This window comes from Pongo pygmaeus, chromosome 7 (genome assembly GCF_028885625.2).
Source record: "Pongo pygmaeus isolate AG05252 chromosome 7, NHGRI_mPonPyg2-v2.0_pri, whole genome shotgun sequence".
Lineage (NCBI taxonomy): Eukaryota > Metazoa > Chordata > Mammalia > Primates > Hominidae > Pongo > Pongo pygmaeus.
The window spans coordinates 137,749,540-137,763,812 of record NC_072380.2 but is presented as its reverse complement, the minus strand read 5'-3'; the positions used below and the strand labels follow the sequence as shown (position 1 = coordinate 137,763,812).

Genomic DNA, 14,273 nt, shown 5'->3' with positions numbered 1-14,273 from the left:
GTCTAGATAATCTGTATTAGTCAGTGTTCTCTGGAGGAACAGGACTAAAAGGATAGATATATATATAAAAGGGAGTTTATTAGGAGTATTGACCCACACAATGACAAGTTGAAGTCCCACAATAGGCTGTCTGCAAGCTGAGGAGCAAGCAAGGAAGCCAGTTCGAGTCTCAAAACCTCAAAAGTAGGGAAGCCAACAGTGCAGCCTTCAGTCTGTGGCAGAAGGCCTGAGAGGCCCTGGCAAAACACTGGTGTAAGCCCAAGAGTCCAAAAGCTAAAGAACTTGGAGTCTAATGTTCAAGGGCAGGAAGCATCCAGCAAGGGAGAAACAGGAAGGCTGGAAGACCCAGCCAGTCTAGTCCTTCCAGGCTCTTCTGCCTGCTTTATTCTAGCCATGGGGGCATCTGCTTAGATTGTGCCCATCCATATTGAGGGTAGGTCTGCCTCTCCCAGTCCACTGACTTAAATGTTAACCTCCTTTGGCAACACCTTTACAGATATACCCAGGAACAATACTTTGCATCCTTCAATCCAATCAAGTTGACACTCAATATTAGCTATCACATAATCCAAGATAATCTTTCTATCTTTGGGTCTCTAATCAAATCTGCAAATTCCCTTTTTCCATGCAAGATTCCATGTTCATAGATTCCACTGATTCAGGCATAGACATCTTTGTAGGCCATTATTCTGCCTACCACAAGGATTATAATCCCTTATATTAATTATTTTGAGGGTCAAATTGTCTCCAATTTGCTATTTGAGGTATCTACAAGTTAGCTTCTGGGTCCTTTTGATATGACTCCATAGTCTTTGAGAGCTTCCTTGCTTTCTGGCACAAAAATATCTTTTAGATTCATCTTGTACTTTTTAATCCAAACCCTAGAATCAGTCATTTCTCCAAAGAACCTTGATTCCTTTTAGTGGAGAATGGTATTTAGAAGCCAAAGTCAACACTTTATTATAAGATTGGCTTTGTGTTAGATGATTTTGCTCAACTGTAGGCTAATGTAAGTTTTCTGAGCATGTTTAAGATAGGCTAGGCTAAGCTATGATGTTTGGTAGGTTAGATGTATTAAATGCATTGTCAACTTATGATAATTTCAATTTACAAGGGTTTATCAGGATATAATCCCATCACAAGTCAAACAGCATCTGTAATGTCTTTGTCAGCTAATTTTAACATCTGTGTCAGTTTCTGGATTGGTTTTGATTGATCCATTTATCCCCTTACTCTGGAGCAGATCTTTTTGATTCTTTGCATGCATTGTAATTTTTTATTGGCTGACATATACTTTAAACATTATCTTGTTGGGGCCTGGATATTTTTGTATTCTGATAAATATTTTTGAGTTTTGTTCTAGAACTCAGTTGAATTATTAATACTTGGAAATAAGTTGATCCTTTCAGGTCTTGCTTTTAAGATTTGATAGTTTGCCAGCGCAGTGGCTCACACCTGTAATCCCAGCACTTTGGGAGGCCGAGGCAGGCAGATTGCCTGAGGTTGGGAGTTTGAGACCAGCCTGGCCAGCATGGGAAAACCCCATCTCTACTAAAAATACAAAAATTAGCCTGGCATGGTGGCAGGCACCTGTAATCCAAGCTATTCATGAAGCTGAGGCAGGAGAATTGCTTGAACCCGGGAGGCAGAGGTTGCAGTGGGCCGAGATCACATCATTGCACTCCAGCTGGGAAACAAGAGCAAAACTCTGTCTCAAAAAAAAAAAAAAAATTGATAGGTTGAACCAGAGCAGTATTTAGGCTAGGGCTAATTGTTTCCTACTAATGAAGCAAAAATCCTTCTATGTACTTTACTCAATGCCCTGTGGAACACACAATTTTCCAGTCTGGCATGTGGGAAAAGGCACAATTTCCAGTCATGTGTGAGTGTTGGGTGCTGTTACCTTTAATTGCTTGTGGTTCTTTCTCTGTCTTCCAGTAGTTTCTTGTATGTATGCATTAATCATTACTTAGCTGCATATTCAAGGTAAGCCACCTCCATAATTCTCTGTACATCTCTCTCCTCTCTGGTACTCTGTCCTTATTTGCAATTTCTGGTTCTCTTCATTTGTTCCTGTGGATTTTGATAACCATCTGGCTTGGTATCATTGTCCTACTCTGACACAACTTTTCTCTCACTCACTTCTGTGCTGTTATTGGCAAACAAGTCATATTTCCGTATGTTAGAGTGAAACAATACAACTATCTATACATCGTTTTATACAACTGATTTTTAAATCAATTGAAAGAAGGATGGAGAAAGAGTATTTGTGTGTACTATCTTTTATAATTGCATAATTACTTTTACTGGTGCTCTTAATGTACGTGTGTGTGGATTCAAATAACTTTCTGGGGTCATTTGTTTTCAACCTAAAGAACTGCCTTTAGTACTCCTTGGAAGACACATTTACTAGCAATAAATTCTGTTTCTTTTCTAATAGAGAAATGTCGATTTTTCCTTCATTTTGAAAGCTTTGCTGAATACAAGATTCTTAGTTGACAGTTTTCTTTTTCTTTCAGCACTTTACATCTGGCATCCCACTTCCTTTCGGCTCCATTGTTTCTGATGAAAAATCAGCTGTTAATCATATTGAGGTTCTTTTATATGTGATGAGTCATCTTTCTCTTACTGCTTTTAAGATTTTCTCCTTATCATTGGCTTTCAGAATTTTTCTATGCTATATCTGTGTGTGGATCCCTTTGCATTTATTCTACTTGAAGTCTGTTGATTTTCTTGAATCTTTAGTTTTTTTTTAAAAAAAATCAAATTTGGAAAGTTTTCAGCTATTCTTATTTTTGAAAATTTTTTCTACTCGTTTTTCTCTCTCTTTTCCTTCTGATAATTCCATTACTCATATGTTAGCATGCTTTATGGTGTTCCATATTGAGGCTCAGTTCATTTTTCACTATTTTTTCTGTTTTTCAGATGGTATATGCTCTACAAATCTATCTTCAAGTTTGCTAGTTTTTTTCTTCTGCCAATTCAAATCTATTGTTGAGCCTCTCTAAAATTTTTATTTTTAGATAAAAAGTTTTAATTTATTTTTCAACTCCAAAATTTTCAATTGGTTTTACTAGTTTATATCTCTTTATTGATAGTCTCTATTTGATGTGACATTGTTATTTTACCTATTTAATTATAGTTTCCTTTAGTTCTTTGAACATACTTATAGTGGCTACTTTGAAATCTTCACATACTAAATCCAGTATCTGTCTCCCCGCTGCACAGATAATTTCTGCAGCTTGTTTTTTTTCCCCTGTGTACGTGTCACACTTTGCTATTTCTTTGCATGTCTCATAATTTTTTGTTGATAACTGCACATTTCAGATAACATATTATGACAATTCTAGATATTCCCTCCCACCTCACACTTGTTATTTTTTTTGTGACTTACTGAAGTATTTTAGTAAAGTGTATATTCCCCACAGTGTGATGATGTTGCTCTTCAGACAACTCAGACTTGGGCATGTGCACTGTCATTTTGGGATGACAGTGCTTTTTTTTTCTCCAGGTCTCTATTTGTCTCTTTCTGTTATCACCCCAGTTTTTAGGCTTCACTAATTTCCAGCTGATTGCTCTACTGTTTTTGACAATGCCCTAGGGGCATAAATCACTCAACAATTATCCAATTGATCCAATCAAATTTGGGCTCCTTTGCAGAGGTAATTTTCAAGGTTAGTGTTTGAGGTTTGTACTGACCCCAGACAGGCTCTTCTTAGCTGTCTCTTCCCCTGATTCTCTCTGGCAAACTGTCTTAGCCCACACGTCCCATAGAATACCAGCCTTCTCTTAATTGCTTTCCATCAAAACCTCCAATATTTTTTAGAGTGCTTGTAGACTTGAGCTTCCCCACCCTTGGTTTCAGATAAAGTTAGTTCCTAGGGGAGAGCTTCAGAGCTGTTTGATGGGTTAAGTCCTACTCTGACAGAAATCTCTGAACCATGGTTCCAGAGTTGGGAGTAGGGACAATGGTGCACTTTTATTTGAGTGATACCCCTGCTTTAGGATCAGGTACTTCATGGAGGTGCTGGCCTTTATTCTTATTGGCTTACCTCTCCTGGCATAAAACCTTTGCTTAATGAACAAACTAGGGTGAGAGTAATTGTGATCCTAGTATTTTCAGCACGCTTACCTGTCTATGAGAAGGGGGACTAGGAGAAACCAGGGAGCACCAGACCTCTCAGATGCACTCACTTGTAATTAAGTCCCTGCAACAGGTAGCCATGGGCAATGAAAAAATGCTAATGGCTTGCCCATTCAGAGAAGATACCAAAACCTTGACTGAGAGCATCCTCAAGATCCTATTGACTCTTTCTCTACAGTGTCTCCTTCTTAGACTCCATCCCAGTCCTGACCCCACCTTCTGTTTGAGCCATTACCACAGCCTTCTACCTACATGCTTCTAATTCCTTAACAATAATACAGTTAGTCCACTTACTTAAAATACTCAATCAGGGCTCCTCCAGAAGGTGTGCACACTCAATCTTCATTTGTCACTCTTCGTGTTTCATCTCTATTGTTATGCATTTCAATCCCTCTGTGTCTAGCAGCATGGAAGATGTAATTATTACCGAGGGCTTACTATGTATCAGGCCCCGTGCTAAGTGCTTCCCATGCAACAGCTCATTTACTCCTCACAGCAACCCTACAAATTAGGTACTTTGACAGATTATAAAATGAAAGCTTAGGAAGGTAAAGTAATTAGAACATTTTCTTACAGCTAGAAAATTGTAAAGACTATATTAAAAAGAAAAAGAACACAGAGTTTCTGACCTAAAGCTTGACATCTAATTGGAATGATAAGACCAACACATGTGAAATAATTAGCAAATGTTGTAAGATGTTGTGCTAACCTGTTTTTTCCCCTTGTTATAATTTATTTCCTCACTTTCCAAATTATAACTGCATCCAGAACAAAGATTTCATTTCCCACTATTTGTATATTTCAAAACACGTGGTGCTCTGCTGGGCATAAAATGAGTAATCAGTATATTGGTGCCAGAGGACAATGAGTGTAGGACTGAGCACTTATGGAACAAGTAGAAGGTCTAGAATATTTAGGTTTCATTAAATGCCAGCCAGAAAGAGAATCTGAGACTCAGAGGGGAGGTGATGCATTCAAGGTCACAGAGTTAGAGAAGGATTAGACAGAAACCAGTTCTCCAAACTCCCTGCCCAGTATACCTTCCCCCAGAGCCCACTTAGGTCAGCCCAGGGCATGTGGTATTCACACTATGGTTCTCGAATTTACGGAACTAAAAGGCCCTGCATCCCATATCTCAAAATATGCTGCTTTTCTCCTTGTAGCTGACACCTACCTCCAGAGACCTAGCTCAAGACGAATCCAGAGCTGTCTGGTCCAATGGAGATGCCTCTAGTCCCTGTCACTTTGCACTTTGGGTATTTCTCAACCAGAGTGTCCCAACAAGGACCACCCTCACTAATTTATTTACTTTCCTGCCCTCGCATCAGATGAGAAACTTTCTAAAGTCAGAACCACGGCTCCTGTGACTCAGAGAAATCATTACCTAACACGGTGCCTGGCATGTGACCTCCTAAAAGACGCTTAGTGAATGAATGACTGCAATCCAGGCAACCCATATGTGATGTAGTCAGGATCAACCGTGGCTTCTTGGAGTAAGAGGCAAACTGACTTGAGATGAAGGCTGAGTGCAGTTCACCCATTCAAATCCTGGTTTACAGCTCTGTGATGTTTGGTTAAGTCATTTTTTAAAAAATTACAGTTTCCTCATCTGTTAAAGTTGGAGTTGATAATACTTACCTAGGGTTTTTTCAGAGTTCAATTACAGAATTAAAGAACTGGTCACATAGGTACTCAATTAATGTTACATTTCATATAGCATCATGGTGACATCATGTGATATCCCAGCTTTGCCACTTTGCAACCACAATGCAAGCTTGCCACTTGGGAACCAGGTGGAAACAGGTGAAATAACACAAGGTGTCCCTTCATTTCACATGTATTTGAGGGTCTCCAGCATGCTGTTTACTTCTGGGAAGACAACAGTGAATGCAACAGACACAGCTTTGCTCTCTTGGGGAGAGTACAGTCTAGCAGGGGAAGTAGACAATCTAGAGACAAACACATGAGTAAGCCAGATAGTTTCTGAAAGTGGGTAAGTGCTTCAAAGAAAATAAAAGAGGGAAATAGGATAGAGAATGGCTGGGGTGGTCCAAGAAGCTCTCTTTGAAGGGATGACATTTTAGCTGAGACCCATAATATAAGAGCCAGCCCTATAGATGGGAGTATGCTACGGTGAATGATTAGCCAGTATGAAGCTCCTGAAGCAGACAGACTTGGGGTGTTCAAAGCATGAGAAGAAAACCAGATTGGGTTGGAGCACAAAAGGTGAAGAGTGGCAGAGATGAGGCTGCAGAAGAGCAGAGACCTGATCATGGAGGACCCAGAGACCTGGCTAAGGAGCAAGGAGTCCCGTGAAGCATAATGGGAGGTCACAGAAAGGCCCTGAGCAGGGGGTGATATGCTCTAGTTTGCATGTTGAAAAGATTATCTGGGTGGGTGTCAGGTTAGGAAAAGGCATGGTGGATAAGCCCCATCTTCTGAGCTGGATCCTGCTACCCCGGGGTGCTTCCAACAGAAGTTTAAGTGGGAGTCAGGAGCTACAGACAAGGGGCTGCGTCTGTAAGAAGCTTCTAGGCTTTTACACTTCCCTATGCTATTTCTGTCACCCCATATTCTGTAAAATCCTATGCCTCGTAGATTTGTCTTTGGAGAATGGAGCAATAAGGTGGAGCCAAAGATAAGGAATCCAAAGGTATAGAGTGGGAAGAGGCAGCAGGCCCAAGAGCCAAGGCCCCAGGGATGCAGCAAAAAAATTGGAAGGAAACCCCAAAAACAGCAGATCTGGACTTGAGAAGCAGAAAGGCTTATGAAGCAGAAAGAGAGAGAGAGAAAGGGAGTTTTACACCTCATTATACCCGTTTACTTACATAGGCAGCCCCTTTATCACAATGCATTTCATAGCTCAGCTCTTTCAACAACATCTAATTACATTGCCTAATTACCATCTCTACATCACCTACCAACATTTAACTCACTCTTTCCTCGTTTTGGCAGAAGAACCCTACATGGACAATGGATTTTTTTTTTGGCAATAGGGAACCAACTCTAGGTATTTAAGATGTGATGATGAAAAGCAGGGTTGAGAAAGATTTTACCCCAGTAGGTTGTAGAAATTTCTGGATGCAGAGAGACCAGCTGGAGAGCAATCCGGTACAGCCATCCAGGCCCTATGAACTCATGACTTGGGCAGCTGTAAAAAGGAAACGAACCTGAATGCAAAGGGAAGGCAGGTCTGAAAGTCTGTTCTTAATTTTCCTTTTGGTCTTTCTACCTGGATCTCAGATATTGCTCTGTGAATTTAAAGGGACATTTTGTGTGTGTGTGTCCAAGTTCACGAATGCTGTGCTCAGCATGTGCTATTACTCTGTGAAAGTTATGAAGTAATTCTTAAGGAAAGAAATAGGCCATACACTAACTGGGTGAACAAAAATAGGTCATGACATGAAGATAGAAGGGCTGCTGGCCAAGGCTGGGGAGCCAGAAGGCAGCCATCTGCTAGGACACAGGGCAGTGCCCATCCTCACTGCTCGTTCCCTGCCATGAAAGTGTGATAGGACAATTGTGCTGAACATGGCCACTGCTTCTTACCTCCTTGGGAAAGGAACATCCTTCTGTTGCTTAGCCACCTTAAAAGGCAGAATTCCATCTCAGTGTCCAAGTCTTGGCTTACTAGCTCTGTAATGTTTGGTAAGTCACTTAATTTTTTTGAATCCCAGTTTTTTCACTTGTGAAATAGGAGATGATAATGCTTACCCAGGGTGTTTTGAGAGTTCAGTCACAGAATTAAGAGAATTAAGCACGTAGGTGCTCGATTAATGTTCCTTTCCATATAGCAGTGTGGTGACATCATGGGGTACCCCAGCTCTGCCACTGTGTAATCACCCAGAAAGCTTGCCACTTGAGAGAGCCCTGTAACACCTGCATGCCTCAGTTTCCCTATCAACAATATGGGAACAATCACAGTCTAACCCATGTCATGGAGTTGTTAGGAGAAGTAAAGGAGTTCCACTTGGGAAGTGCTGAGAGCAGGGCTGGCACACAGCCACCCTGAGAGATTAGATTTTCTTCTTCTTCTTCTTGTTCTCAGACTGCTGGACACACTTCACATCCGTGTTTCAAAGAATGAAATCACTTGACAATGTTCAGGTAGAAACAAGCCATGCAGTTCCCTTTGTGTTTGCACTTTTAGTACAGACAGGGTTTCGCCACGTTGGTCAGGCTGGTCTCGAACTCCTGACCTCAGGTGATCCACCCGCCTTGGCCTCCCAAAGTGCTGGGATTACAGACATGAGCCACCGCTCCTGGCCTCCATGTCTTTTTCATTAGGTGCCCAAACTAAGGCAAGCAGCCTCTATCTAAAATATGCGCATCTCATGACAGTTTCCCTAACCCTAATGACAGTTTCCAGAGAGAGTGGAAATTGGCAATAGCTCTTCAAAGCTTCTACTGGTATGCCGCACATGTCACTTCTGCTCACATTTCATTGGCTGGAGCAAGTCATATGGTCAGCCATGACATCAGCAGGGCAACCTTGGGCAGTTAACAGTTAACAGTTGGCAGTTAACAGTCAGGAGGGTAAAACACAATCATGGTGCCATAAAAGAGTGAAGGAGCCGGCATTACACACAGACAGCCCGCAGAAGGGCAGCAACATTTTGGAGCTTCTTTTAGTTGTCTTTATTGACATATTTTAATTGAACCCAGATTTTTTTTTCCTGTCTAGCCCTTAGAGACAAGCTCTGCCAGAGCTCATATAGCAGAGAGAAGGTGTTGAGATTAGTGATACTCAGCATTTCTGACACTGGAGACCTGCATAAAAATTTAACAAACTGGGAAGCAGTTTTCATGACAACCCTTTTCATTGCATAGATGTTACCAAGAGTTTGGGGGTGTTTTTAAGGAAAAGCCATTAGGCTGGAAGTCAGACACACCTGGGTTTGAGATCGGCTCTGCTACTTAGTACCTGCATGGTTTTGAGGAATCATTTGGCCTCTTTTCAGGTTTTAGATCCTTCATCTGTAAAATGAGGACAGTTGTGAGAAAGGGAAATTGCTCCATAAACAGTGAAGCACTATGCAAATGCTCAGGCTTTGTAAAAAATTGATGGAAAATGTCATAAGAAGTGGGCAGTTCTGGTTTTCTTCCATTGCTATGGGAAGCTGGCACACACAAGAAAGTTTATTGACAGCAGCTGAGATGTGCTGAAGCTGGTAATTATCTTCAAGACAGGCTGAGTTTTGATTGTATGTAAGGGTGCCTGGCAGACCTATCAATCAGACATGTGCCTTGATGTAATGCTGACAGTCTATTTACACAGAGGCAGCTGTGATATTATAAAAGAATGAAAGGCATGCTGGAGGTCTAAGTTGTTGTAGGATGGTAAAAATCTGGTGTGAACATGAGCGAAAGAGTTTCTGAATTTTCATTATGATCCAGCATTTTAGAGATGTATGAAAACTTAGCAATGATTGAATTCAACCCCTTCTCCGCATGGATAAGGAAACTGACAACCATTAATGCCTGAGTGGTTATTAATGCAGAGAGAAAAACTCACTGTTACCTGTCTTTTATGAATGTGCTAACTCATTAATCTATAAACAACACTTCTTCTAATATTTAGCATTTAACAATTCTAAATATTTATTCACTATTTACACATAATCAGCAAAAGCACAAAACTTCACATTAAATCTCCCCAGACATTTAAGCATTCATTACAAATTTGTAATCAAGCTCTTAGATAAACAAATAATTAAAACTATGAATCTAATAAATCAGATTTGTTGGCATGCTCTAAACACCTTAAGAAGTGACAATACATGCACAGAATGTCACTTTGATTACAGAAATTATTATACTATGGGAAAATGGCTTGCTGAGACCCTGAAGAGCCAGAGAAAGGACACTGCTCACACATGTGAAGGATACACACTCTGTTTTCTCCTCCTTCTGTATGAGAGAGCCTGCTGATGTTTTGTGGCTTAAAAAGTATGAGGAGGTCTATGAGCATATTTTCAATTAAGTGCATGAGTTGTCAGCATAAATTCTTTCTGAAATGATGATACAATTCCATAGCAAAACCAGGCTATAGTATAGTGGAAATGAGCACCTTAGCTCTGTTAGTCTCCTACTCCAAGGACCGTATTTCTGTAGGGAGCACACTTGTTTTGGGAATTCTGGGAGCCAAGGGCTGGCTGCACTGTGAATGTGTTTTGCTGCTCCAGCTTCTTATGGCCCCAGATTTCTGATCATATTCTGCATCCTTGGCTAATTCTCTCAGGAATTTTACAGTGAAAAGGAGAACAAGAGTGAGAACACGAGAATAAGATCAAGAAAGGTCTCTTCTCACCAGTGCTGTAATCCACCTGAAAAGCCGTAGCCACTTGCACTACTAAAACCAGTCATAAAAGTGCTAATACAGTACACTATGAATTTAAATTTGTGTCTTTATTCTCTTCATTCTAATTGTTACTGTTTAATGTTATAGCTTCCCAAGGTTATTAGTGTTATACCTTTCCAGTATCACAGTAATTTTTATAGGATATAATTGCTATACTTTCGCAGACAGAGTTGCTAAATTTACAAAAGCCCCCAAAGGAAAAAAAAAAACAGGACTTGAGAACAGCTGAGTTTATAGGTTCAGGAGTTTTGACACAGAACTGGCCATTCCTGGGACTGTCCTTGCCTGTGTGGTTGAAGATGGGCACAAGCACATCCGAATTCCAGCAGCAGGGTGGGGAGAGGAAGCGGAACGGAAGAAACGCCTTTTTCTTTGACAAGCGTGACCCAGAAGTTTCCTCTCTCTCTTCTGCTCATTTTTATCTGGGAACTTGGCCACGCCCAGCAGCAAAGGATGCTGGAAGTAACGCTGCCCATGCCCAGACCAAAAATGGGGTGTCTTTTTAGTCTAAAAGGAGGGAGGAACTAGCACTGACTGACATCTAACAGTGTCTGCCACTGTCCATGCTTTTGGCCACCAAATATTTGTGGGTCCTCCTCACAGACACATCTACCCTCTCTCTGAGGGAGACAAGGCCCAAATGCCTCGATTCTGTGCAAAGATCAGGAGCATCTGCAGGAAAAGCACTTGGGACCAGGAGGAGCTCCTGGAGAAACTGGATCACTCTGTCACCCCCAAGCTCTCCCTTGCCCCATACTTAACAGTGGTTCTGTATAGGAAAATTGCAATAACATTTCCCATTCTGAAAAAAGATAAGAAAACACATATAAGTTACCCGGATCCATATCAATGCTCAAATCTTGCTGAGCAGGAGCTTAAAAGTCTTTTTTCTGCGAATCTCTCGGTCAGCCCATCTGGCAACCCTGGTTGTACTTTCCAGGAGAGCCTCCCTTGGCTGACAGGCTCCAGAAGATTCTCCCCCGTCCATCTGAAGCAGGCATTTAGGCGATGGCTGTGGGAGGGGTGGGGAGGGGCTGCAGAGCTTTTACAGTTCCTTCCCTCAGGGGCATGGTTGGGGCCCCGGCCACCTCCTGGCTCCAGGGCTTTGACAAGTCAGACTTAGGGTTTCCTGGGCAGTAAAATTCCCTAAGAAATCCACGTAGGCTTTAAGAATATTTGCTTCCGGTCCAGTTCATGCACAAATAACTAAAGACAAAATCTGGTTTGGCATGCTTCTAGCCTAAAAACTTTATTTACTGACGTCCACGCTCTGCTTAGCCCCAGTGTCTCAATTTAAATGCAGTTGTCCTGAGTCTGCCTGAAGGAACAGGCTTGAGTGAGAGGCAACATCCTTGATTTGATCTTTCCTGCTGTCTGTTACTTGACAGCGAGCTCTGGATAGCGGTGCTTGAGGAAGGCTTGAGGACAAAGTCTGAGCTTTTGCTAACTCTTTGGAGCTTCCTTGAGGACTCAAATGGTGTCATGATTTCTCTCTCTCTGTCTCTGTATCTTTTGGCTTTGCTGTCCTCTGGGTCTCAGGCAGGCTTCATCAATATTCCTAGGCCTATAGAAGTCATTACCACATCTGATTTTCCAGGAAGACACACATAATCTCCTCTAGCATCCATATATAAAGGATTAGAAAAGTTCCCAATTGGCCCAGTTGACATCCGATACCCACCCGAATCAGTCACTAGGCCCAGGGGATGGAGTTCTTTGGCTAGCCTGGGACATCTGCCCATCACAGCATGGAGCATCACGATAGGGGATCTGACTGGGACCACATAAAGTACATGAGAGGTGGCCCTCTTTTTCCTCCCATAAGAAATGGAGGGAGGTGCTGTCAGACAAAAGGGGAAGGTAGGCTTGGCAAGCAAAAATGAAAGGCATCCGAGACATCTGGCCACCAGCAGGGGCCACAGTGCTCTCAGGGTCTGGAAGGCTTAGTAAAGATGGGTGGAACTATGCAGTAGTAGTTAATACGGTTTGCTAAAACCTGGGCCATCTCTCTGCTAGTGTCCTCGTGTTAGTTCAGATGCCCAGAGCAGGCCAGGGTAGAGACCACATGCAGACAAAGCAGCATTTCTTCTGCAGAACTCGGCTAAGTCTAGTCCGAGCCTGGTGCACCCCTGCCTCTGGTCCTGCCCCTGCTAGATAAAGCTCAGAACGAAACATCTTTCTCCTCCCACTCCTCTTTCTCTTTGCCTTCTCTCCAAAAGAACCTCCCGCCAGCATCCTTACCCTGATCTGGCCCCTCCACCGGCCTCTGAGTGTGGAGTGAGACAGAGCTGAAATAGAGGAGCCGGACTTGGCCGGAAGCAAGGAGGGTGGAAGTGAAGTCCTTCACCGCTGGTGGGAGGTAGGTGAGGGCAGAGGCCAGTCACCTCCTATACCAGCCTCACTGGCCAAATTGATCAGCGGGGAATGGAGTCTCAGCCTGTCTTCTTTACCTTCATCACCTTTGTGAGTGTGTGGGCCCACAGAGCAACTAGGGAAATCTAACCTAACAGCAGGACTCTTCTACTCGTAGGTGTGTCCTGGCCTGCAGCCCCCTCCTCCTTGTCCACAGGCCCTCCATTCCCCCACCACGATCCTGCCTCAAAGTCCCAACTCGCTCTCCTTCACCCACGAATCCATCCCTAGAACTTTCTGAGCATGGGCGCTGTGCCCACAAGGCTGCTTGTCCCCACGTTTGAGAAGCTGCCAGATGACGAAGCACTCAGGCAACACTTGTTCCTTTGAAATTGTGCCCCTCCATCCCAGCATCCTTCCTGTGCCCCCACCTTCCCTGAGTTCCTGGAGCAACAGGCTTCCTGATGCTTCCGTCTCATTGTCCCACTCTGGCCGCAGGGTGATGGAGTAGCAAGTGGAGAGGATTTGAGGGATGGTTTCCTGCCCCTGATGCTTCTCCCTCAACAGCAGCTGCAGGCAGCACTTCCCGGAGCACAGGGGCCTCAAGCTCAGTCTTCTGTAGTGCAGACATTGCTGGAAATTTCCCTCTCAGCTACCTGATGCTGCCCACTCACTCATACCACCCTCAGGGGAAATGAAAGTGTGTCTGTAAATCAGGAGAAACTCAAGAGAGTTCTGAAAGCCTCTTGATGATCTAGAAGGGTTGATAAGCTAATGTCAGGTGGCCAGTGGGTTGGGAATTTGCCATTCCTTGTTGTTTCTGGAGTCAGAAGCCCTGTTTGAGCCATTGGTGGGGAGGCTGGGACCTGCTCCATTATCCACCACTTCACTGTGGTTGATTGTATTTTCCAGTATCGGCCACAACAGTATGTCCCCTCCTGCATAGCTTCCTGAACTGTGACCTTGCCACTCTTCCATCATGAGGTGGTGTCTGTTTCGCCACCCCCTGAAGCTGGGCAGGCCCTGGGATTGCTGGGCAGGCCCTGGAAGTGATGCTGTGCTACTCCCAGGCAGAGCCTTTCATGGGCCTGGTGGCTTTGCTTTCTGCCTCTTGGAAGCCAGCTACCATGAAGGAAGTTTGTCTATATCCTGAGATCACTATGCTGTGAGCAGCCCGTGAATCCACCAGAGAGGTCTTGCAAAAGGAAATGGCCCATGGAGAGAGAGAGAAGCCAAGGATCACAAGGCACCAGACCCAGAACTTTTAATATTACAGAATTTTAACAATTTCTCTAATTCTATACTGTATCTCTCCTATGCTTAAAGTCTAGAATCCCAATGGCATTCATTAACATAATCACTGATCTTACAATATGTATACAATAAATACATATATGATAAATAAGATCACTGATC

General features: G+C 43.0%; 1 long non-coding RNA gene across 1 annotated transcript; it reads left to right on the top strand.

The window, feature by feature from the left end:
* Positions 1-9,051: 9,051 nt before the first annotated feature.
* Positions 9,052-14,259, top strand: LOC134740044 (uncharacterized). The gene is made up of 3 exons (XR_010127284.1): positions 9,052-9,348; positions 12,725-12,864; positions 13,770-14,259. It is a non-coding gene; the product is annotated as an uncharacterized LOC134740044 (long non-coding RNA).
* Positions 14,260-14,273: the final 14 nt, after the last annotated feature.